The following is a 27,127-nucleotide window of genomic DNA, read 5'->3' on the forward strand; positions in this document are numbered from 1 at the left end:
AAAATGTAAATAAACATTGAAAAATGTAAATAAACAAAGCTAGAATGTAAATAAACATTGCAAAATGTAAATAAACATTGAAAAATGTAAATAAACAAACCGAGAATGTAAATAAACATTGAAAATGTAAATAAACAGACCAATGTTTGTAAACAAACCGAAAATTCAACTCTCAGACCCAGAATTCATCAAATTTTCGAAAATTTTTGTAAATAAACATTGCAAAATGTAAATAAACAAATCGAGAATGTAAATAAACATTGAAAATGTAAATAAACACTCCAATGTTTGTAAACAAACCGAAAATTCAACTCCCAGGCCCAGAATTCATCAAATTTTCGAAAATTTTTGTAAATAAACATTGCAAAATGTAAATAAACAAACCGAGAATGTAAATAAACATTGAAAATGTAAATAAACAATCCAATGTTTGTATACAAACCGAAATTTTAACTTCCAGGTTCAATAATATTAAATTTATGTAAAACTGGCTGAAAAATTCAAAAGTTTCGATAATTTCAAGAATTTGAATTTCCCAGAAAAATTTATCGTGCGACCTCCTGTCAACTCATGTTCTCCTAATACAAAATCGAATTTTTGGCGAAAAATTTCCTGCCTTGATGTGTTTCGATAATTCCAAGAATTTGAATTTCCCAGAAAAATTTATCGAGCGACCTCCTGTTAACTCATATTCTCCTAATACAAAATCGAATTTTTGACGAAAAATTTCCTTCGTTGATAAGTTTCGGTAATTCCAGGAATTTGATGTCATTTCCAAGAACTGTCAAAATTCCTGGAAAAATTTCTCGAGCGACCTCTTGTCAACTCATGTTCTCCTAATACAAAGTCATATTTTCGGCCAAAAATTTTATTCGCCTTCATGATTTCGAAAATTCCAAGAATTTGACGTCATTTCCAAGAACTGCCAAAATTCTTAGAAAAATTTCTCGAGCGACCTCCTGTCAACTCATGTTCTCCTAATACAAAATCGAATTTTTGGCGAAAAATTTCCTTCGTTGATGAGTTTCGGTAATTCCAGGAATTTGACGTCATTTCCAGGAATTGTTGAAATTCTTGGAAAAATTTCTCGAGCGACCTCCTATCAACTTATGTTCTCCTAATACAAAATCGTATTTTCGGCCAAAAATTTTGCTCGAGTTCACGATTTCGAAAATTTCGGGAATATGACGTCATTTCTTCGAATTTTTTATACTTACCTCTTTAGATGGCTTCTAGTAGAACATTTTTTTATTTTTTTTGCTTAAGACTAATTATAAAATTTAAGTTACATTTTTATTTACTTATTATATTTTATTTTCTTTTTTCAAACTGCCGCTTTTAGATTATATTTTTAGGAAAGGGAAAATAAGGTGAGAAAAAAAAAAAAAGATAAAAAATATATATACAATATATGTTTATTAAATATTAAAGTTATATTACATATACATTACATAATACATATATACATTATATACATTATATTTTTATAATTATATTACATATTATATATGTTGGAATGGTCCCAATTATACATTGTCTTGGTGCTTCCAGTGATTCACTTTCAACTTGGAAATACTGAATCTCGTTGAAATGATGGCAGCGAAGTAAGGGGTTGCTGATAAATGAATCTGCTTGAAAATCACGTTGGTGGTCGATCTTGTTCTCCAAGTGGTTGAATTTGTTTGAGTAATCTTCTTCCATCTTGTGTTCTTCTGAAACAAAGTCGAAAAATTTGCTGAAAATTTTGTTTCTTCAAAAATTTAAAAAAAAATAATAATAATATACTTACTCATCAAAAAGATGGAAAATGAAAGTGTCGTGTGAAAGACTGTAGATGAATAAGCTTATCGATAATTTTACGATTGATCTATTTTTGGAATTATCACTTCAAGTTCGTTTCCTTGTTTGGATGTTAATTCGACACGTGAATCAATGAGAATATATAGGAATTAGAAAAGATTTGATAATTCTGTCGTCATCTTTTTTTTTTCAATGTAATTAATTGTGGCGTTTTCGATCAAGTTTCGATCAAAGATACCTCTGAAAATAATATATATAAATAATGTACGATTAATATTTAATTATTGTGTATTATAAGTAATTAATTATGCAATTGGCATTGATGAAGCTTTTAATAAAAATTTTCAATATAATTAAACTGTTGTATTACATTTCAGATATCGATATCTTTCCCGCTTATCCTACCATTAATTAATTAATTGATCATCAATGAGCCAAGTGCAAAATTATCGTATGGATTTATTAATTAAAAGATAGATCAAGCACAGGTGTGTGCATACGTGTCCAGTGCGGCTCGATTCGTTGCTCGATTTAAATTAGCAAGGTCAAACATAATTCGATACATGACCAGATTTAATCTTCGAGGAACAGATGAATGATTGCATAATACTGTAATGTATAGGAAATGTACAAGGAGACCGGATAGAATTGGATATTAACGTATCATTTATATCAATCATCTCCATAATTATATCTGCGATTATATAGACTGCGTTACTTCATTGTTGGGATACACGTCTTGTTGTGAAACGAGGAAAACAAATTCGATTTCGCTGTCTTTAGAATTATATTAATAATTCTTCTTTCTATAATTTTACCATGCAAATTATTTTCAACCAACTTAAATACATAATTTCCTAATTTGATATTTAAATTAAATATTTCATTTGCATTTTATATTATTAAAATTTATTATCTCCATTCTGTACAAAGAGTAATTTTAAATAATAACATAAAGTATAGAAATTATATAATGCAATTGTTCCTTCGACAAGATGATAGATGTATCCGAGTTTGGAAGATACAAATAAATCGAGAAATAACGAATGATAAAAGACGATTGATCGTGGCCATAAATTGAGACACGATTCCTCGACGACAAAAGAGAAATATAATTAGTAATTCCGAAGGAGCTTAATTTCTCCGTCTGAAAGTTTCACGCGAATCACTGTAGCCACTCGTACGAAAACTTTCGGGGCAGTGAAAGTTCGCCGCTTAGCAATTTCGCGTTCGGGAAATTGATTGGAATATCTCGAAACTTGCGAATTGAAACTGAGAAGTTTCTCTTGGGAGCTGGAAGGGAAAAAGGAAAGGATCAGTCTTGGAAGTTTCAATTATGAAAAAAAAAAAAAAAAAAAAGAAAAGAAAAGAAAAGAAAAAAGGTTAAGAATCAGAATGATCAGAATTCGTTTTTTCGAGAGAAATTAAAAATCATTCTTCTATAATGGTCAAATATACCATCTTTGCGATCTTCCCTTTGTTCCCTATTTTATGCGAAGAAACAAACATCTAACATCTCGAGAGGATGGAAGCAATTTCTTCTAAAGAATTGTCTTTGAAACAAAAATTTCTAAAGTTATACGAGAGAGAGAGAGAGAGAGAGAGAGAGAGAGAGAGAGAGAGAGAGAGAGAGAGAAATGTTCGAATTTCTTGAAAATATCAAGAGGGAAAAAATAAGCATCTGGACAATGACGAAGAGTTTTTAATATTCTGGAAAAATTCCCCTGTTGTATCCTGTTGTAAGGAAGTTATAAATAAAAACGAACGCGGACCTCCTTTATTTCATCGGTCAAAGTTAATTAAAAAGAGCTCGATCAACCTGCTATGTTCAACTATTTAAAAATACGCGAATAAATCGACATTCCAGTCCGTGAGAACAAAGAGGAAATTGCGAAAAAATGAGGAAGAGAAGGAAAATTGTCGAGGAAAAATTGAATGGAAGATGAAGAAGGGTCTCAAAGGGGAGGCAAGAATCGTGAGAAGGGGGTGTCGATTCTTCTAGCAAAGTTTTTTCAACCGTTGTTTCCTCGACGGGGGTCGAGAGGTTCGTCTGTATGGAAAAAAATAACGATGAATCGCGACGATTGACGGTCCAGCGCGTTTTGTTTTCGCGAACGAAAAGTCGTCGAATGAAATGGTCGTAGATCGTAGAAAGTGGAGGACACGAGTGGCGAGAATGGCGAGACTGTCTCTCTCTACTCGATGTCGAGTTTCGTTTGAAAGCTTTTGCTCGTTTCTTCCTTCTCTTCGATCGTTAATTAGAGATTTTACTTTGAAATTCTCGGTTTTATCAAACTTCTAGACGGATTTCCTGATTTCTAATTTTTAAACTTTTCAATTTAAACCTCTCAAACTTATAGATAAGTAGGGATCAGAGGGAGCGAAGCGCGCGAAAAAAGGGGGTCGAAAATCATTTTGGGGAAAAAATAATTTAGAACAAGATAGAGGAAGAAGGGATATTTTCAAGAAATTTCATAGTGACAGTAATTGAAACGTATTTCACCATGGTGGAAAATACAGGTGGATTTTTTCCTGGACGTTCAGATTCGTCCAATAATGCCAAGGTAACGGATGCGAAATTCTCACTAACTTTCCCTCCATTTTCTTTTTCTTCATAGTTCCCGCAGAATTTATGCGAGACGCGGAAACTTTTCGCTGACAACAGGGGAATCTCCTCCCTTGATCCTCTTGAAAATCACGCGACACTTCTCGTTCGGAAAAAAGAAAGGTAGAGAAGGAACCGAAAAAGAGAGAGAGAAAGAGATAGAGAAAGAGAGAGAATAATCTTTAAACAAATTAAAAAATATTTAATTATCTTATAATCACAAATAAAAAATTGTTTATCACAAAGGAAAATTGTTATTAAATTATTATTCCCTTGAATGGCTAATTCGTTAGACACTCACCTCCTATACCGGTCCAAAGTAAATTATTCCCCAGGCATTGGAACGATTTAAGCCCTGTTAAGTCTCCAAAATGTGTTTGAAGTCGGCCAGGAAACTTCTTGTGAGTTAACGTTGCACGTCTTAAAATAATCCAACCACATTTCTCCCGGTAATCCCTTATCCGGAAAATGGAACAAACTCGGTAGGTAAACCGGTCTGATCCCGTGGAAATTTGTGTTCGTAACTATAATTGAATCTGTAACGTTCAATCCATACTCTTGGAATTCCAACACCCACGGCAACAGCGAATTCCATCAAACTTGAGTTCCATCTCGTTGTATTATATATATATATCGATTTATCGTATTACATTAAAAAAAAAAAACAATATATATCAGCTTCTGCAACGATCTCTAGTAACTATACACGATCACGTCTATCTTAATACTATATGCCTCGTTCCTTTTAATTTTTCCTCGAAAGAAATCGTAGCACGTTAAGCTTAAGGGGGAGGATAGATCAAAGAGAGAAGATGACTGATAAATTTTCTCCACCAAGACATAATAAAGCAGCTCATTCCGCGCTTTCTTCCCTTTTCTTTTTTCCCTCCCCCTCGCCCCTCCTCTTACCCGTGTGTATCCGTCTCCTCATCTCAGCCCTCGACCCCGTCTCGACTTCCTCCTCTTCTTCGTCACAAGAACCCTCCCCTTCCCTTCATCTCGACCCTTTTACCGGCACAAACTCGCTTCAAATTGCCCCTGGAAATCTCATTTCCACCTTTCCAATCTCCTGAGAACCGATTCTTGCCGAAAAAAGAATTACACGGGGGTTACCAACTGGCACGAGCCATGCATACGACCAGCCCAATGTCGCGTGCTATATGACAGCAAAGGAATGCTGAAAGGTTCGATAAGGGAGGGAGGAGGTCGAGGAGGGAGTGAGGGTGCAAGTATGCAGATGAGGTTACTCTTTTTCTGCCCCTCACCTATCGAGATCATTTCGTCGATATGGTTGACGTCCTGGAAAATTGTAGTTTGCCGGGACTGACTCGCTTCTAAATTCTTACACAACGAATAGACATCCGGTAAAACGATCCTGAGACTTGTTTCTAGACTCACAGTTTCGAAAATCAATTTCTTTTCTTTTTATTATTATCTTTGTTGGATGTCGAGACTGCCTTATTTCAATACCACCGTGCCATTTCTCTTCAAGATTTACCTGAAATCAAAAATATATAAATTTGTTAGAGAAAATAGCTCTATCTGTATCGCTCGTGTGACAGAAAGAGTCTTTAACTTCTACTTAATAATAAGAACTTCTATGCTTTGGACATAGATGAAAAAGAAAATTCGAAATTTATTATTCATATATTAACAGAGTCAGAAAGAAAAGAATTTTCCTACTTATACTCGCTGCTCGTGTTTACAAGATAGATTAAAGAAAACTGTTCCTAAAGAGTATTGAAACTAAATAAATTATTCGTATATTTTCATCCCACAATTCTGTTCATTATTCAAACTTTAATTTGAACCAATTTAAAATTGACTAGATCGAGTGAATTTTTGAAAGCATTGCACGCGATAACTTTATCGCGCAGCCATAATGGAGGGAAATGAACGATTTTTTCCCCCTTTTCCGCCCTCCCGGAAAATTTGCACGCAATTAAACTGCAGTCAGTCGGTCAGTTCAAATTAAACGACTGCTCGATTAATTTTCGTTGGTTGAAATATTCGGTGGGCGACGCAGCTCGGCCTCAAGATAGAATTTAATTATGCGAGTTAGCTTCGCACTCGCGTCGGCCACACCGCGTTTCCGCCGTTTCCTCCGCTCTAATAGGCTTATTAGTTTGTTATTCGGAACTCGACACTGCCGTTGCCCGAAAGTTTCGCGCGAAACCACCGCAGCCCGTGTTAATTGGGTATCACTTCATTCATGCGCGCATACCACTTTTATTTCCCTACATCCTAATTTTAATTAGAGAAATTTGTTATCCCGATATCGCGCCGTGTAGTTCTGCAGTTGTATCTTTCCTATTTATGTATATAGAATTAAATAATCATAATGATATTTCCGATGAATAATGATAGTAAATAATTAGGCGGCAATTATCACCGATAAATATTATAATTTATAGTAATTATAGTATAGTACGTGATAATATTACTATTACTATATTTATCGTAGAATAAATAACGTTAATTTATTTTAAACGGTTCGTTTAAACGGTTCGTTATCTTGGTTTAAAATAGCGAGCATTCATATCATGTACAGAAACTAAACGAGGGAATTACAACGAGAACAATGATTGTTAAGTAATTTAAAAAAAAAAAAAAAGAAATGGAAAAAAATATCGTCATTAAATTGGACGATAAAATTTGCCCATTTTATTACGAAAGGATATAGTCTTTAATGTTCCTTTTAAAGGGCGATTAATTAGATAAAGAGCAGGGGGAACGATTATACTCGAGTGAATGGCTGCGTTTAAAAAACCATCGGCAATATCCCTGGTTCCCATTTAAAACGCGGAATTCTCGTTTACGTCGCGGAGATTGATAGGGATTTGCGTTCGACTTTTGCAGGAAGTGGCTGAACAACCCTTGGGGACAACGCGATTCAAGGTGGAAACAGAAGGGGAAGTCCAGAACGGCAGGGGAGCGTGATTGAATAACCGTGGAAACTTAAACAGAAATTCTGGGTCAAGGTGAGTCTCCCATCGATTTCGATGAAATTTTCATTTCTCCTTTTTTCTTTTTTCCTTTCTCCCCCTCCCCTCTTTTTCTCTATCCGGAACTCGAGCGATACACTAACCTTTTCCTAACGTGATTATTACGAATCCTTCGAACTTTGAAAGTTCGAAGAAGGAGAAGGGAGATTAAAATTCGGCAAAGAAATTTTGTTATTCAATTTCTTTACCGGACGAATATATTAAAATTAAAGCCCGCTTTATGAACCCTGCATCAAAGCTTCGATCCAAAGCGACTAAAACAGGGAGGTAAATTCAACCGAGTTCAATTTTATTTGATCAAAGTAAAAATCTTGACCAGCAAATTACGTCGCTTCTGATCTACAATTAGCTACCGCTATTTCCTTTACCTCGACCACCGCTGTGTTGGCTAAAACTTTCTCCGCTAATTTCTTTCAACTTCTCGGAGAGGAAATGCTTCAGAAAGAGAGAGAGAGAGAGAGGAGGGGAGAAAAGTTGCAAATAAATTTCGATTGCGAGCGAAAGGAGGCCCAGCACCGTGATCGTTGTCCCTGTTGCTAATTAATTTCGACTCGCCGATTTTTCAAGAAAGTTTGAACGAGGTCCGGCGTAACTTACTCGCGGGACGGTAACCTTAAATGAAGTAAAAAAAAAAAAAAAAAAAAAGAAAGAAAAAAGAAAAAGAAAAGGGAAGGGAGGAGACGGGAATAGACGCGACTGGGGTGGCTTGCCTTGGAAATCCTGGAGAGCCTTGGGGTCAGATAGCACGGTGGTGACGGCATTTCAAGTTCGTCTAAGCAGAAACAGAGTCGTTTCCGAGTTAACTCGGATTAATTCTGAAAGTTCCATGAGGTAACCCCTCGAAGGGTTGAACTACGGTGTCGAGCTTTCGCTCAGAGGATCTCAAGGGGGAGGTTGGTTATTAAATTTTGATACTCGGGATTCCTCACTTTCCATGCTGACAAACTTGCGTCGTTTCATCACGCTTTTATATCGGGCAATATTGTTGTGAAACATTTGGAATAATTTAGAGGATGGAAACTTTCTTGGCACGAAAGGGGAGGAATTTTAAATTGAATATTTTTGAATTTAAATTCTTCGCGTTTTTCTATATATGCTTTGAAATCGAAATTTTTTATAATTTTGTCGTTTAAATTTTGGAATTAAAAAATTTCTTTTGGATCGAAGTATTTTTTTTTTTTTTTTCTTTTTTAAAAATTTTCAGGGATTGGATATTATTTGTCACGTAAAGGGGACAAATAAAGAATATTATTAAATGGAAAAGGTAGAAGAATATTGTTAATGGGAAAAATATTTTACTATAAATTTGTTGTACTGTTAGTTCTGCAGGATTTGTGTATATATAGATAAGGAAATAACAGAAGTTGGGATTCCCTGGAGTCGCAAGGCCCGCGTGTCATAGATATACCTGTGTTTGTGTATATACGCGAATTAAGCCGGAGCGAAATTTCAGACCTGAAGATTTCGTCGAACTAATACCCGAGGGGCAAGAAATTGCAAACAAGATCTTGTTGTCGCCAGTAGAAATTAATCCTTCGCGTGCAACAGATGATCCGCTGTTATACTTTGCTCTTTGTTTGTTTTTAAAACTCTATCTAGATGATAGTTAGCTTGGTTGATGAAAAATCGAACAGAGAAGAAAAGATTGATTGTGATAATTACGTAAAAGTACGAACATACGAAAATTTTTGTATAAAATTTTTTGATACATAACTATTTCCTTAACGTAATTTATTTAGAATTTTAAAGATAAAATTAAAAAGTTTTCCAAAAAATTTCTCAAAATATTGAACTTTAGATCTCGATATGCCCTTCTTCCAAACCTATTTTTCAAATGATTAGGGTTTATTTTACGAGTGTCTTTTTAAAAGGAAATATCACTCATAAATCTAGAAATTATTCAGTGAAATATGCTAGACAGAGATACGAAAAGTTTCCAGACGAAATAAATCGACGAGAGAGAACGGATGTTAATTCTAACAAAATTATATCACTGAATGATATGGCTAATAAAATCGTATCTTTCGTCTGACTTTCCCATCTGAGTCTATTTTTATCATTTTATTAGCAAAGTTCTCGTCTCAGATTATTTCTTTGCAAATTTATTTTCTGCTATTTATGATTGCTCTGAGAATGAAATTCTATTTTCCGTCTTGTCACGAATGTGATATTAAATGACAACTCGATACAAGGATCACTTCCCTTGGCTCCTATCCGTCGTATCAAACTACCGTTTCGTCCCTTCGAATTATACGGAAAAAGTTTAAATTTCTTATCGAAATCGAAATTGTCTGCTCAACTAGAAACTCAAAGAATTCTCATAATATTATTTCTAGAAATAATATTTTCTACATCGTTCATTACACCAAATATCATTATTTCGATCAAAATTACTCGTAAAAGAACCATAAAAACCATCATACCATTACTTAAACACTGCAACAAATCCTATTAAAATTGTCAAAACTTTAAACCACTGTAACTTCGAATCTATCCACTTTTTATCGATCAAATTAAGATCGTTGGAAGCGCGAATTCTCCCTCTTTAAAACGCTTTTTGTTTGATCTCGATCCGACTTTTCGTTTCCGAGATATCGTCGTTCGAAGATAAACCTAATTTTTCCCCTTTTTTTCTGTCGCCGTCCTTATCGCACACTCGGTCCTCTCGCTCCTCCTCCTGTTCTCACCTATCTCAACTTAGCGCCACGTGCGCTGGTCAGTGACAGACGCGAGTAAGCAGTTTTTTTTCGAGATTCTTGGAAAGACGTACGCATGTCAGGAAAAAAAAGTAGGTCACCGTGCATTCCAGAATTGCGGAATTCCCTTTTCGTTGCCGTAACTTTAAAACGTTATATCTCGGCAACCGATTGAGATATTAAAACGAAACAAAGCGCGTTTTAAAGGTTGCACAATATGCTATCGCTCCAACATCTTTTCTCTCAAAACTTTACACTTTTTCCCGATGTATTTCGCACTAAAAATTACCATATTACTTTGAAACGTGATCGAATGGTTTTGTAATTTAATTGATCTTTCGTTCAGATATGAAACGTTATGTTACAAAAGAAGGATTGAGAAAGAAATATCGCCAATTTTCCATACAGTTTTATCTTTATATCATCGAACGAAAATCTTGTTTTCTATCGTTGGTCCGCATAATTCTCCCGACAGCGGCGCGTCGTTAAAACAACGTTAGAGCCCACACCTATGGGGATATACACAGTTATTCGCTCGCCCACGGGAAATTGCTCGTGAAAGCTCGCCGTATATGTATAAAAAAAACCCTTTCCAAGCGCGGAATAAATTTTTTTCAAAAGTTGTTGCGGCGATACTTGCTCGTGGACGCGATATCCTCGACTGATCGCGACAGGAGTTTTTATCTCTGAACACAAAAAATATGCCTCTTTCCATTTTCTCGAATGAAACAATGCAACAAACCGAGAGTTTTAAGACGAACTCGAAGTTTGATTTTAAATTTATTCGTCGATCCGATGTTTTATGTTCCTCGATCGAAGCTTTCTGATCGTTTTATAAAAGATATACACGATTATTTCAACAATTAAATCCAACATCGATTTGGACACGTTGCGAATGGTGGATCCACAACCGAGTGCGTTTTATCGTGAATCGATAGGAAGATATACAGTCATTAAAAATGGAACGGCTGATACCGATAACGCCTGTTTTCCGAATTTCGCCCTACTTTCAGTCAGAGATATATCTATTATCGGAGAATCATAAAATACCTGGACGCACGACCGTGTGAAAAGACAAAGATCCGTTTCAACGACTCGTCGCGATTGATAACAACGAGCATGGGACAGAGTTTGTAAGTTTAATCGCAGTCGACGGGCCAGCGCTCCACAGTTCCACGAGGGAATGTGCCGCCACTCTTGGAACGAATATACGTCTCTATGGAAATCTCTAAGAAGTTGAAATTCCGTTTCGATCGTACTTTATACCATCGGTACTCGTCAAAAGCGAATTCGTTTCTCTTGGAAATTATTCGAAGGGATTTCATTCTGCTTCGAACAGATTTGAGAGAAGTCATATCGTGAAAATTGAAAACATTTCAGGGACAAAATTACGCAACGGAACGAGCTTGGATTATCGAAAAGTCGCGCAGTGGAAATCTCTGATGAGATTTTCTTTTTCTCTGCGACGAAAGGAAATTTCGTCTCGCTTCGATACGACGCGTCGTCGTTGTACGCTTTTCTTTCTTTCTTTCTTTCTTTTTTTTGTTTTTTCTTTCGGCGACCACGTGCGTGATGCGGTTACAAAGTAGCCACTCGTGGCACTTGGAGGCATTCTCGAGCACACAGGCCCATCTCCGTTGCTGCAACTGTGTCAAACATTATGCAGGCAAGCGAAAGCCACTTGAAATGCAAATATTTGCAGCGGGAGTAATTAAGGCTCTTGTTGAGTGGAAGTGACGAGCACGTTCAGCTGCTGGATCGGCACCCGTTGTCGAGAAAAATATTTCTTTTCGTACAAAGGACTGCTCGAGCCCGTTTCTCCGCGAATTTTCCACGATTCTTTCAAGTGTTTGGCGAGATAAATTTAACAGAATTTCTAAGAATCCATTTATCCTTAAAGCTTCGAAAAATAGTTGAAGTTTGATTGAAGTTTTTACCTGCTCTTTTGGAACAAACTTTTCAAGTATAAAGAGAAAGAACGATAGAAGAAGATAGTATTCGTAAAAAGAAAAAATAATATTTTTAATGAGCGTGAAATTTTCTCGGTAAAAAGATTGTGAGAAAGATCATTATATTATCGAATTATGGACGCATTCGATAATTTCTGCAGGATGGTAAGGTTGAACATTGTTCGGAATTTTATTTCCACGGCATCCCATCGATTTTCGCGAATTGGAAAATTGTTGAGAAGTTGTGAAATAACGAGAGCACGCCGTTACGGGATCGATATTATTGTACGATTGAGTAAATATTCGCAAGTCCGTTGAAAAATGGTTTTCTCTGCAGCTCGTTGATAAATTTAACGAAAAGTGACGATAGACAATACAAGAGTCTTCAGAAATTTTACATTAAAAATTTTCTCAAAGCAATTATATAGATGTCACTTTTTTAGTCGATTATATTTTCAGATTTCCCCAGATAAAAATATACATGCGAATACTACGCGGCACAAATGGGAACGAAAACGATAAAGTTGTAGAACACAATGTGCAAATCGTGACAATTCTGGTTATATAAAATATATTTTTACAATAATTTTATCGAAAATAACGCGATAAAAGAATATCGCAATACAATTTGTTGATGGAAGCAAAATACAAAAGCAACATCTTCTCCGGGGTGGAAAGATTTTTTTTCACGATTCGTTGAGTCTGGAAACGCAGTCTGAAAAAAATTAGCAACGAAAAGTGGAGCGAACATGTTTCACCGTTTGTTCGAGAAAATTGGAATTCTTTTGCAAGAGAAATGCGTAAAAATAAAAACTGGAGTAAAACGTTTGTTCGCCAGGAATAATTTACAATTTAATTGAACGAAGAAAAAGCATTCTCGATGCTCATTCTTTCTTTTCAACCAGTTCGGTTAATTTCTATGCTTCAAGGCCAATGAAAACGAAACTTTCCCGCTGTTCATCCCTTTCAAAACGATTTTCTTTTCTTCTAACAATTTTTATACCAATAATATCAAAAAAAGAAAAAAAAAAAAAGAAATTAAAAACCTCGATCTAAGAAATCCACAAATCCGAACACTTTGAGAGAAATTAAATAAAACTGAACCTTAAACATAACATTTAATCAATACTTGCCAACGCATATCACTAAATATTTCTTTTTAATAATAAAAAAATAAATAATGAAAAAATCACGGCCGAAATATTATCTTCAGATTAAAATTACAATTACAATTTCCAGAATGAACGAATTTTGATTCATTTCGCAAAGAAAGGAATTACATTACATATCTCATCCTCCATCCTCTTCCAAGTAATTTTCAGGAACAGAGAGAGAAAGAGGAGGAATTTTTTTCGATACTGAGGCAAGCCATCTTCGACTTTGCCTCCTTTTAATTTTCAATTTTCCATGGGAGAACAGGAAGCAACAACCCGTTCGCGACACCCTCGGCTCGAGGGTGAACGATCTTGCCACGACAATTATTTGCCAAGCGATTTACGCGTTCCCGTGATCGCCTCGATTAAATGTCACCGGTTGTTAAGAGATCGGGCTTCGATTTCCGGCGTTTCGGTATCCGACGAACAGAGAACAGCATATTGCTGCTTCTCTCCTCCCGTCTTCCACGCGTTCGGGGACGCGTGTTTATACGGGGAGTTGGAAAATCGGGAAGGGGACATTTCCATGACAAAAAGCACGGTTTCGGTGGATCAAGCCGCGAGGACACCACTCGAATATGTATGGGATCGAAAAAGGGGGTCATCGACGGTCCTCGTTCGGGATATTCATTCGAGGGTCTAGAACTTCCGTACCCTCGAGCTCAGGTGGTGGATCAATTCGTCGAGAGGCGAATGAAGGGTTTATGGAAATGGAGAAACTTGAAATTAAGACGATCTTGGAATTTCTTTTTTTTTTTTTTTTTGGAGGATACTTTCGATTGGTATTAATCCTTTTATGAGAAAGTTGATAAGTTCTTTCGATACCTATGGATCTTCTCTAAAAAAAAAAAAGTTCTAAAAGAATCTTCCGAGTTGCTTCCTTGCTATTTACGATTCGATTATTTATAAATAATATTATATTTATCTCGCAAAATTTAGAGAGAGAGAGAAATTCTTAGAGAGATGGAGATAGTAGGATTTATCTTGACTCGATAAAGTTTCATTTTTTAATAACGCCTCTTACAACTTCCATAAACTTGAAAGAGGAGATAAGAATTCCAGCCAGTATACTCCGTAATAAGATAAAGTCAAAAGGAACTCGCGATATCGAATTGTTTCCACGGTTTTCGTCGTGCCCGATTCTATAAGTAGGGCAACGGAACAACATCGAAATGAACCGCCGTTTCGAGACTTGCTTAAGGAATTCTTTAAATTCAATTTCCCAGTCTCTTTCCCAGTTTCCAACAGTTTACATAATCTTGTGTTTCTTCCAAGTCAACAGCCTTAATGCGTATGCAGAAATATCCCCGTTAGTCAGTGTTTTCCAGTCAATTGGTTAAGTACGAAAACTCGTTCGAAACGCGAGAAACGGATATCTTGGGAAAGTACATAGAGCGCAATTAAGGGATTTTCCAACGCTTCTATAATTCCTATCCTAAATTTCGATCAAAGCATGACAATTAATTCGCATTACTCGACCAGATTCGCGAAATATCTTGGACTATCTTGGATCCTTTGGATCAGAATGGAAGATAACACGAAAAAAAGGGGGCGAGCTTCCTTCGAAAAAGATTCGAAGGAAACGGTGGATGATTTATCAAAAGATCGGATTATCCCGGAGGGGACGTGTTACCCGTTCTATAAAACGTTCGAGTTCCATCCAGAATGGTTCTGTACGGTCATCAATGATGGAATATACGGTCGTGAAAAAGATGGGGGGGAAAAAAGGGCATGAGTTATGTGGGATTGTCGCGACCCCTTTCGAAATCGTAACGCGGAATCAATGGGCCTTCGTTTGGTCAGAGTATTTTTCCCTTCTCGTGTTGAGATTTCGATTTTTCTACCCCACGAGTAAAATTGCGAACGAATACGAATTGCAAAAATCCGCGAGGACCTAGCAGCAAAAGGGGGAAACAAACGAGAAATCTTGATAAAATGATTTTATTCGTGATTTTATTCGTCGATTTATATATAAATATAAATATATATATGTATTCGTTCGAATCGTTGTTAAAATCGATATCTGTTCTCGAATCTCGAAGCATGCAATTTCACTTCGTTCTTATTCAATTTTTCACGTTCTTGATATGTCTATTATGCGCAAAAAAAAGTTTTTAAAAAAATTTTTTTTATAAAAATGTATAATTTAAAGTTTTTACTCTTTTGAAAAGAAAAAAAAAAAAAAGAAATCTCGAATCAAGATGATGGTAATACGCCGTCTCGTCGAAATTGAAGTGACCATCGTGCGAAATCCCAGTTTAACCATACAGAAATCGAGCATAACCTTGAAAAACGAGGAGTTCCCATCCTTCCACGATCTCTACAATGACGTATCTCATTATTTTCTATCTTCTAATTTCCGATTGAACGCTGAAATACCTTCGATACCTTTTGACCGATTCCGTATATTCGATGTTTCGTGTTTTTTAAGAAAAATTTATCGAATTTTTGTTAGAAAATTTGTTTATTTCCTCATAATTATGGAAACGACAAAGTCAAGTCAAATTTAGGAAGAAGAATTATAATCTTCGTTCGATAAAGCAAAGTAATAGAATTTCAAATGGACGCGTTCAAAAATGGGAGAAAGATATCTTCAATTATATTTTTGAATATAAACCGTTCGTGAATATTATCGACACGGCCGTTTTCGAAGGTATTTCCTGCGGCGTGAATTATTTCACATCCACGACTGATCGAAGGCAATTTAATTTAATGCGCATTCAATGTTTAATCCACTTAATATTAATCGCGGTAGCGAGCCGCTTTCATTATACCTTCTAACCGTTTCATAAATGGAAAATTTCCGATCTGGCAACGATTTATCTCGACGTTACGCCCGAGTGAACGCATAAAAATATATATATATAAAAAAAAAAAAAAAAAAAAAAAAAAANAAAAAGAAGAAAGAAAAAATAACAAGGAATATCCGTGTACATCGACACACAATGCAAGAGCTTCCGCGATTGTGGATAAAAATCTCTCTCTTTTCTTTTACTTCTTTTTCCACCATTCAACCCGTTCCCGTGATAATCGATATTCGAATTTAACGCAATAAACTTGACATTTAACCGTATTACGATCGAATATAATCGAGTCATATCGTGTTTAATATATATTTATATGGAGAAGAATTGGATTGGAACTCGATCAATCGTTGAATCGTTTCACTTCTCTTTTTTTTTCTTTTTTTTTTTTTTCTTTTTACCATAATTCATCACGATTCGCCTTGCGCTTCGTCACTGAGAAAATTCAGTGAAAACGAGCACGCGGAGGGAGTTAAACGTTTCATAAAATTTCACCCTTTATGCGACGCGTTTTCGAACAGCTGGCCACGACCTGCGACGAGCTACCGTTCAGAGTTTATTGCCGAATCGCGAACCAAAGCTACATTGGCATTCACAACTTTCTCAGTTATAAAGGAGGCCTCGAATTGATATACGATCCACAGTAAACGCAGTTGATTTTAATCGACTTGTTGGATTCGAGCATCTTCGTTCGATTAAGAAACTTTACACGCACAATGTAATAAATATTTAATGAATCTTTCTTAGAGGAATCGCGATATCGGACGCGAGTATGAGACGAGGGTGGTACGATCGACGTTGAATGAAACGAAGATGACTCGTGAAAATTTTTGACGTGTATCGATATTAATTTTATGTGAAATTTCCTTTATGCAGCCTGTATGTGGTGGTAGATGAAGTTATCCTCTATAATTTGTTGGAGTTGGAGAAAGAAATGAAAGTATCGGCAAGTATCGATTTCGACAAAACTAATTACACGAGCGATAATGAAATATACGAATACGAAAGTGAATATAGTGAAAAAAATTCGTCCACGTTTATCATGTTGTCCGATATCGAGATATTGCAGGTTTATAGCGATAAAAATTTTTAAATAATAGATTCTATACCACAAATCGAACGATTATCGATAATAAAAAATGTGAAATTTGCGTTTTAGTGCGCAATGTCTATTTTAAAAGATATTTATAACGATGATCCTGCCGCCCCTTTTCGTTATTTATTCGAGAAGACACCGACATTATACGGGCGTGAGTTAGAAGAGAACGACAGGAAGATGAAGATATTGATGAAAGGTGAGTTGGTCGATTAGAAAATGACAATTATCTGTATAAAAATCCTCTTTAACAATTCCATTAAACGAGGAATGCCCTTCTTTAATTGAACTAAGGCTAACGATTTTTAATATGAATGAAAAATTTATTTATCTCCATAAATGGAGAAAGAAATTTTCTTGTGCAACGATCTTTGTTCAACTTTTATTCCCTAATTATATTTTTCTTCGTCAAATGTATCTCACAGATACGGAAATTCAAGGAAAAATTCATCTCCGTGAATGGAATCGAAATTTTGACCGTTCGAACTTTCCCAATTCGAACTGTCCCAACTCGAAACCAAAAGTATCTGGGTTTATTACTCACCCAACAACCACTCAAACACTTCGAATTGTATCGGTGTTGCACGTACGAAATCGAATTCTCCGCAATCAGCCAGGAGTGGGCAATCGTTTGTTACAACGAGTACCATTTTTCTGGTTGTTGCATTCGCTCGGTTAATATATTCTGCCGGCGTGCGCGACCGATATAATTGGTCGTCGGTCAGAGTCGTTAACGAGATAAAAGCGGGGAAAAAAAAAAAAAAAAAAAAAAAAAAAAGAACAAAGATTAAACGGAGTGATGAAAATAAGTGGACGAACGAACGATGAAAAAGGAGGAAGGAAGGAAGGAAGAAGAAAAAGGAAATGGAAGAAGAGGGTACACAAATTCAGAGAGATCGGCTTAGCGGCTACGGCGCAGTTCGAGTCCCGTGTTTACAGCCGTTTAATTGCGTTTACTTACATGGTTAATTCACCGTGGATTGTGACATCGTCACGTTCCACAGCCCGATGCCGAGTTTAATTGTTTACCTTTCATTGAAGCTTTTTACCACGCGAAAGGCCACCACCGCCGAAGAATTCCCCTCGCTTTTCAACCTGGGACTTTATTCCAAGTGCTTCGCTTTTCCTTCGTCCCGTCCAGGGAATTGGTAGCCTTTGTTCCACCATCCTTTCGGATCGGTCATTTCTTCTTTCGTGCCATCGGTTTTCATAGGGCTATGATTAAAGAGCTAATTTTCCCATTCCTTCACGAACCAGACATATATTTTCCCCTTCGTTTTCCGCGCTTCTGCAAAACCATAGCTCCGCTTCTAAAAGCATTCCAATATTTTTCCCCATTGAAATATTATTCCAAAGAAGGAGGTAATTACCGTCCACGTTTTTCTTTAGTTTTTTTTTTTGTCTCGTAATGCAAAATCGAAAAATAAAACATTCTTCACTTTTCATCTCGAACACGAGTTTGTCATCGAGCATTCTACTCGACGTAGAATTATTAAAATTTGATCTTGTGGAATTTTTGTTTAATTAATATATAACGAGTGTAACAAGATATAGATAAGTATAGAGAGGATTTATGATGGATTCGTGGAACGAGATTAATCATCTCGTTCGAGATCAGCCGATCTCTCGTAAAGAAATTTCACTATCGGCTTTTACTCCGGAAACTTTGGATCATTCATTATTGTTCCTTTATTCGAAATCTTTCCTTCTTTTTATCGTTCTCGAGTCTCTATTTTTACTATTTTTTTCGTTCGCGTAGGTTTTCCACGACATAAAACGAAGGTTACTCACGAACCGTTTTCGGAAGTGAAGAAAATCCACTCGGAAGTGACCAGTAAAGTTTCGAAGAGAAAAAGGAAATAAAATTGTCCGATTCTATTATTGTATTTTTTTTTTACTACGAATGATTTTTTATTACGAATATTTATTAAAAAATAATTAGTTTTAAACAGATAGACTGTAATAATTTAATTTAATAATCAATATTATTTTATTATATACGATATTATATATGAATATTAGTAATAAATATTGTTAATGTGAAAATTATTTTATATTTGATATGAAAACGGAACGAATTTGTAATTGCAAGTTTTTTTTCCAAACAAAAAGATTTTTTATTTGCTGTATATGTACACGATATTTTAATAACGATATTTTATGTTTACTTTGTAACTTTGGACTGTTCAGACACTTCCATTATGATACAAGATTTTTTTAAAAATATTTTTCGTGTATACGTGATAATATTATATTTCGTGCATTGTAATAATACAAACTCGTTACAAAATATATCCAACATTTGTATCTGAAACAGTCATAAATAATTCTTAATTAATTCACAGTCGCAAATAATTCATTTCATTTTTTAAACATTCAGACATTTTAAACCTTCATTCCTCCCCCTCCAAAAAAATCCTTGAAATCCCTTTTTGTAACTTCATTTAAACAAATAATAGTAAAGTACATATAAATTGAAAAAAATGATAATACAATGCTGCATTCGATCTACAATGAATTAATAACGTTAATAACTTTGTAAAGAAACAATATAGATACGTAGATAAACGCGTCGAAAATGATCTTATATTTGCACTGTCGAAAAGACAGTCTCATCGAGAAGACGAATTTAAGACTTGTTTCAAACGTGACACCGTTCCTTGCGTAATAAACCAGCGAGTATATCATTGCACTTGTCTCACTCTAATGATCATTAAGAAGGCTGAGAAAAGTCAACTCCAAGTATCTACGTTCTTTTCTTTCTTCTCTTTTATTTTTTTAAATGATATCCTACGAAATCATTCTCTGTTCCTATATATATTCTCTGTTCCTCTCTTCGAATCATTGCAAAATCTCTGTTTCTCTCTCTCTTTCTCTCTCGAGTTTCCTACGTGACTTAAGCACGCCTCATTTAAATTCCAAATCGTTTCGTGTCGTATTATCGCTTGTAGCCTCTTCATCCGAAAACAAATATTAAATATAATTCAAGAGTAATATTTCGCTAAAAAAAAAAAATCTCCTTTTTCCATTTAACTTTATCCACGTTCGCAAGAAAAAATGGCATACGTGGTTTTCGAGGATCGTTTTTTTTTAAGTAAAAAAAAAAAAATTCAAATTGTGCTCGACGCGCAATTAAAAAATTTAAAAATGCTTTCTTCACGCAGGCTTTCTTTTACACTTTCGTTTCAACGATATTGTATCCCGTGAAAAATATTCTATCCAAAAATTACTAAAGAAAAAATGTTACATAAATGTTACATAAATCGTTACGTTAATTATCTATGTTCAAAAAAGCGATCAACGATATTAAAAAAAAAATCGTAACCTGCGTAGATATTCCTCGTATCTCGTAAACGCGTGTGGATGGAACGTGATACAGCGATCAGAGACGCGGCGTGACGTCAATGGATCGAAGTGTCTGTCCTTGTTAGCGAGGCGGTCTCTGGAATGTTGCGTTGACGCGTTCGAATACACACGGCCCGTGTCCCGGGTATTCGAAGCGGTTTGGCAGAGAATTCGCCCCCCTCTCTCGTCTTTCGTGACGCCACCGATTTAACGCGCGCACTTTGATCCCCTCGATGCGCGCACGCCGAGGAGAAATTATCCTCGTTTCGTCGCAACAAACTCGAAATCACGAGCACAACGGAAATGGTGTAAATGAACTCGGCCAATCCGAAGCGATATTTTTTCCATATTTTTTACCAACATTTTTCCAGAATTTTTCTTCGAGGGGAGGGGACCACCGTACATCGAAACTTGCGTTCGCGCCATTTAGCGGAGAGGAAAACAGAAATCTTCGATTCGAGTTTCGATCCTTTCTATCGGTGGAAATACGTACGTCGAATAAGGATGGCCACTTTGGATAATTTCTCCGGGGAGACGGGTTTATTTTGCGTCGGTTTTTCTCTGAGAATGACGTCGATGATAAGATTTCTCCAGCCAGAAGGGAATTTTGCGGGGATTATGAGATGGGAGGGGAACTTCGAAATGATTTTCTATTATCGCGATTCGTATGTGTCGACTGGGATTGGAACTCCGCGTCGGGGAATTCCGTAACGTGAACGCCAATAATTGTTCGGATTTTTCGCGAAAATCGAAGCGCGTGAATTCGTCGGAAATCGTTTGGCGCGGTCGAATTTTCGAAATTGATCGTTCGAGACGTCAGAATGAAATGGCACGGAAGAGAGGGCAATTATCTTTCTTTCTTTATCATCTTTCGAGGCGATCTTATCTCACGTAAAATAAACTTTTCGATTATTCTAATTCTTTTGGAAATTTTTTTCTTTCTCACAATCGAGTCGACATTTCCCTTGTATATTCCCCAATTTAAAGTTGGCACAAAATTTTAATTCGAACAGAAGATGAAACAGAATTTCCCCTTCGGCCAACGAAGAAAGTACTCCAAATGCAATATAAACGTTCCAAGCTTCTACGTTCTCTCTCTCTCTCTCTCCCTCTCTCCCTCTCTCTATTATTCCACAATTTCCAAACGTACTGTCGGAGAATTAATCATCGATCAACACGGAGAATTCTCAATCCAAATATTTCCACTGTAAATAGTGCGGGGGAAGAAACTATCGGGTGTTCAATTAGCCGACCGTTTGGCTTCATTCAGAGCCACTTTCCTTCTCGTCTCGACTCGATTGCGCTTTGTTACCGCGTTTAAATTCGATCGAGGAAGAGCCCTCGCGATACTTTCGCCCCGTGTACACGCTGTTCGACTCGTGAATGGGTGGTTGCCTCTTCGGGTACCACGTTGCACCACACTGGGGAAATATCAGGCGGGCAAATGCGATCGACTCGCTCGCCTCGTATCGGCGTGGAAACGTTCGACTCGGTCAACAGTTGTTATTGACGTTTTCGCGGTGGAGGAAACCGTGTTGCCTCGACACGCTCGCCATACTTTTTCGTTATCGCTCTGAATTTTTCCGCATTTAACAACGCATCGATCGGGATTAACATCGATACGAGTGAACGAACGTTGCAATTTTGCAATGTCACCGATTTTTTTTTTTTTTTTTTTTTTCCTTTTTTTTTTCCCCCATGGAAATTTCCATCCGCCTCCATGGACAATCGATTTCGCGATACAATACCGGGCAAAAGTTCGAAATCGTTTACGAAGATTCGATGGAGTTTCGAATAACGCCAGCGTAAAATTTTATCGTCCCGGAAAATTGTTTAATTACGATTCTGTCGATGGACGAAGAAAAATTGGTGAGTTCGATATCTGCAAAATAAATGTCGAACGAGAATGATTTAATTAACAGGTAATTGAATTGTACAGGTGCTAGATTTTATATTGGCAAAAAAAAAAAAAATAGAAAACGTTTTATTTTTTACTTCAAAGATATATAAATAATTGGTAAACGGTGTAACGATTTACTCTTACGTGGAGTTTTACCACAGCATTTTATCCACCAGCCTGTCTTTGACGAAAAAGTTTCTGTGTCACATTAAATCGAATATAAAGGATTACGTATGTACATTACGGTTGAAGATTTTTTTGAAGCTGGAAAACGGCGACGAGTGTAAGAAATAAATTGACGTTGTATAATAAAACGTGGCTCCGAGCGTTGAATAATCCCCGCTACTTTCGGCCGGGACTGTATCGCGTTTTGCGAAACGAATACGAATAAATCTTCATTGTTGCCCCGTTGCACACAAAACGAATTCGTTGTGTAATTACGATACGTTTTGTTAATACAAGATTTCCACCAACAGAGGCAATTTCGTAATACGTCTCGATGGAACAATACCGGAACGATGATGACGAAATTCGAATAAATAATTCGTTGTAACAATTTAATCCATAATAACGCTTTTATCCACCAATAATAAATAACGTTATCAATTTCTCATTTTATCGAATTACGTTCAGGAATCAGAACTTTTCCAACGGTGATATCGGATTACGATAGAAAAATTTGCAACATTTTTTTAATTTTCCTTCCTTACATTGCTCCATATATATATATATATCATAACAACAAAATTCCAATAAATACTCGCCCCTCCTAAAACAAAAGAAAAAAAACTTAACCAAATATCTCTCTCCTAAGAAATTTCGCTTTCGAATACTCGTACTCACCTCAACAGAGCTGAAGTCACAAAATCCTCGAATTTCGTATTACCAAAATTTCGTCACCCGCTGTCCCGCCGTGTATGGACACAATCGTGACCGAATCCCGACAATCGCCAGGTTTCCCTCGTGTTCCCGAGGAAACAGCTGACAACGCAGTTGTCCTCGAACAGGATCCTCGAAGGTAACCAACCGTGTCACCGGCACGCCATCGAATCAATATCACCGTCCAATCGGTACTTAACGTTTCGGGCGACCGCAAGTGTGGATCGTTCCCTCCACTCGTTCCAATTCGGGACCGCGTCCAATTAACCGAATAAGGCCCGTTCACGCTCGCAATTTCCGTCGTAAAACCTCCACCCCCCAAACCCTGCGGATATCGCGCAGGCTTTTCACCGTCATTCGCGATCACCGAAATTTCAATTATTAGCAAAACGCGAGCCGAGCCGGGGTATAACAAGATAAACGGGCGGCGCATCATTCGAATTTAATTTGCAACGCGAGCTGATTTAATCTCGCTCGGTCCCCTGCCCTGATATTCGACCCGCTCCTATTAAACCGCACCAATTGCCATACTCCCCGATAAAACGCGGCCGACCGATCATTTTAATTACCTCGATATGAGTATATATATATATATGGTAAATAGGTTCGTTTCGATTTCGCTCTGCCGACTTGGATTCTAATTCTACGCGATTTTAACACCTGGAGTGAAAAAGTGATTTGTGAAAAATTGTAAATACGCGTAAATAACGTAAATAAACGTGGAAAGTGATAATTTTTGTTTTTCTTTTTTAAAATAATATTTGGATAGAAATGATTAGAATACGAATATGAATTGAATATTATGAATTATGGCTGCGTTTTGAGATATATGAGGAGTTTATTGAGTGAACGAGAATGCATTTGATTGGACGGAGAATGTGCTTGGAATGATGCGTGAGAAAGAGAGAGAGAGAGAAGATATAAATGTAAAAGAACAATGAAAGCGCGAGAGAGAATATCAAGAATGGACAATTTTTGAGAGAATTTTTGTAAAAAGAAAAGAAAGAAAAGTTATTATTTGTTTCTATGAGATTAATAAATTCTATTTTTATCGATTAAAAATCTAGTCTACTTTTTTTCCCCCCTCTATCTCCAAATCAAGCGAGATTTAATACAAATAATTTCTGTATTTTAATTTTTATTAAAAAGTGATACTCGGTGATATCAAATTTCGCGAACGATCGTAGAAAATACTATCGATGAAATTTTTAAATTTTGCTTTCAAACAATGAAACAGCAGATATTTTCACGTGGCAGGAGTTCTCTATTTCACGCTGGAAATCCATGAAAAATTCGTGAGCACGGAGAAGAATGAAGAATGACCGGAAACGCGAAACCGAATTATCGCACGAGCTTCCCCTAATTTTTGCCGGTATGATTTTTCTTTCTTCCTTTCTTTTCTTTTCTTTCTTTCTTTTTTTTTTTTTTTTTTTTTTTCTTTATCTCGCGTCGTTTCCGATTCCATTTCGGACTCAAAATTAGCCTCAGAGATCATAAAGCGTTGTTCCAATTTCACCGACACTCTACTTTCCCCCTCGATGATCTTGATACTCTTTATAAATTCATGCGCCTTAATTTTTTATCCGAGCATTCAACGGAAGAGCATCGTGTGATAGGAAAAAATCGCTCGTAAAAGAGAAGTTCCCCCTCGCATTCATCTTGTTACAGACCTCTGTACTCTCTTGCCTCTTGTTTAAATTCATTCGATGCATCTATCTAGCGTATATTTTTCCCCAGAGCGAGGTATCCGTCTGAATAGAAAATACTACGAACAAAATATCCGTATTACACATATCTGGCCGATCTGTCGATTTAATCGATCGAAACAAGTTTTTTTTTTTTTTCTTTTGTATAATCTATCTTGAGATTCTCGTTATATAACAATTTCATGAAAAAGTTCACGAAAAGAACGGGGAAAAGGATGCCGCGAAATAATGGAAGAAAAGAGATCTGAATTTCAGAATAGAATATATATATATATATTTGTCTGAGAATTTCTTCTAAGATTCTGACTTGATACACTCCTTTCATATTTCGAGATTCATCTCAAAATTTTCATACCGGTTCCCTCTTCTTTCTTCTACTTTCTTCTCGAACGACGAACGTTTCTCCTACGAGCATCGTTATCCAAAGAAAAATAAAAACTATGCTGTACTCCACAAGGTTACTGCATAAAACTCTGCTATAATTATTTCCCCCTGAAATATAGCGTAGAGAATTCTTCGACGATTCGCCATCTTGTTATCATTAAATTGGAACGCATTGCGCGATAACTTCGAGGATAATTTTTTTCTTTTTCCAGTCTTTTATCTTAAAACGTAATTTCGAATGCGCACAACTCCGTTTCTTAGAGAAAATTTTCAAATGGGTCGTTGATAAACGGACGAAGAACGAGAGGAGAGGAAAATTCACTGGACGAATTTGATAAAAAGATGGAAGTGGGGAGGAAAAATTCGCGCATCGATCGGAATGGCAAGAATGTTTTAAACGGGGGGATGAAACGTGTAGTGGCCGTTCGCGAGAAAAATTCTTCCACAACTCTTGGGCTGAGGTACGTCGTTCACAGGCTACTTTTTTTATTTTCTATTTTTTTTCTTTTACAAAAGTTTCTTCTAAATAAATAGTGCCCCATTACGGCTAGATGATCTTCTTGGCGCGGGGGGAAGACTTCACAACGACCGCTCTACGAAGCTTTTTGCACTGTTACGAGTTGGCTACGCCGCTTTTTGCCACGGCTCCTCGTTAAAATTTAAACGCTCGAATCGTCGAAATAAAGGTATCGCGATCGGAATTGGGCGGGAAATTATCGGATTTTGATCGAGAAGATAAGATTTTTAATGAAGAAGTATTGGAAAGCTTCGGGAATATTTAATATTAGATTCGATAAATTTAAGATAGAAATTTCAAACGGATATCAGAAGTAAATGCTACGATATATCAGGAATAATAAATAGGGATTTGTAAAACGACCCGTAAAACGGCCCCCCTTCGGAAGAGATCGGAATCGGAAATTAAACGAGAAAATTAAGCAAGGGAGAAACGCAGGCGGGAGCTTAAGGTTTAAATAGTTTCCCTCCATTTGCTCTGCTCCGTCACAGATTACGTCATAAGGACGTAAGCCGCCCAGAAACCCTACAGATCGGTGGTAATTTTGATAATAGCCACGTACGCGACGAACCTTGGAAAATAGTTTTTGACGCGAGTCCTCGTTCCATCAACCTCGTTAAAAGTTCCACTTTACATTCAATGGTGGTCGGCGAAAATGGGGGGAGGGAGGGAAGGGAGAGAGAGAGAAAGAAAGAAAAAAAAAAAAAAAAAAAAGAAGGAAACGATTCGTAGCCAGAGGCACGACTTCCTCGGAATGAGTAATTATCGCGGTTCCACGCTTAACAAGGGACCGTTGCGAAACAATGGCAGGGGTGGAGGGATGGATCGATCGATCGATCGATCCAGTTTCGATTGAATATTTTCCATTGGTGGAGGGTAATTAACGCCCGCGGCCAAAGGGATAAAATATCCAGGCTACGGACCAGAAAACTTGCGCCCGAAAACTCCCATCGAGAATTCCCACGGAATAATTTCCCCCTCCCCCTTTTCAAGGCCACAGTTTCCAGGGAAGAAAGACACTATCGGCCGAATTTCCATTCGACTCGAGTGCTCGCCTTTTTGCTTGCCGTCCAATCTTCGGTCCTCGATGCGCCCCTGGCCCTCGTTCCCCGGATGGACTAATTCGAGTTACCAGGGATGCAATGCTCATTGAACGTAATCCTATCAGCTGGAACCGGTATGCTCGAATCGGTATTAGACCGAGCCGCTTGTTTCATCCTCGAACAAGGTTGTGACGCGGTGAATTCTCCAACGATTCATTTCCATTCTCGACATTTCCCCTTTCCC

The 27,127-nt window shown here is 36.8% G+C and overlaps 1 protein-coding gene and 1 long non-coding RNA gene across 5 annotated transcripts in view; one reads left to right on the forward strand and one right to left on the reverse strand.

Moving 5' to 3' along the window:
* The window catches only part of LOC122716110, a 121,957-nt gene that overhangs the window by 43,976 nt on the left and 50,854 nt on the right, over positions 1-27,127 (forward strand). The window contains exon 2 of one of the 2 annotated variants that reach the window (XM_043938870.1): positions 7,265-7,386. The exons of the other annotated variant lie outside the window; for it this stretch is intronic. The gene's annotated coding sequence lies outside the window, so the exon portion shown is untranslated. The remainder of the gene's footprint in view (positions 1-7,264; positions 7,387-27,127) is intronic. 2 annotated transcript variants of the gene reach the window in all.
* LOC122716111 overlaps positions 1,467-27,127 on the reverse strand; it is an 80,566-nt gene continuing 54,905 nt past the window's right edge. For 2 of the 3 annotated variants that reach the window (XR_006346944.1, XR_006346946.1), the window contains exons 2-4: positions 4,707-5,903; positions 1,790-2,040; positions 1,467-1,712 (exon numbers count right to left, since the gene is read on the reverse strand). This is a non-coding gene — a long non-coding RNA (uncharacterized LOC122716111). Of the gene's footprint in view, positions 1,713-1,789; positions 2,041-4,706; positions 5,904-18,138; positions 18,272-27,127 lie in introns of those variants that run through there. The other variant, XR_006346945.1, reaches the window with a different exon arrangement.

Source organism: Apis laboriosa, unplaced genomic scaffold (genome assembly GCF_014066325.1).
Source record: "Apis laboriosa isolate Shangri-la unplaced genomic scaffold, ASM1406632v1 scaffold42_cov153, whole genome shotgun sequence".
NCBI lineage: Eukaryota > Metazoa > Arthropoda > Insecta > Hymenoptera > Apidae > Apis > Apis laboriosa.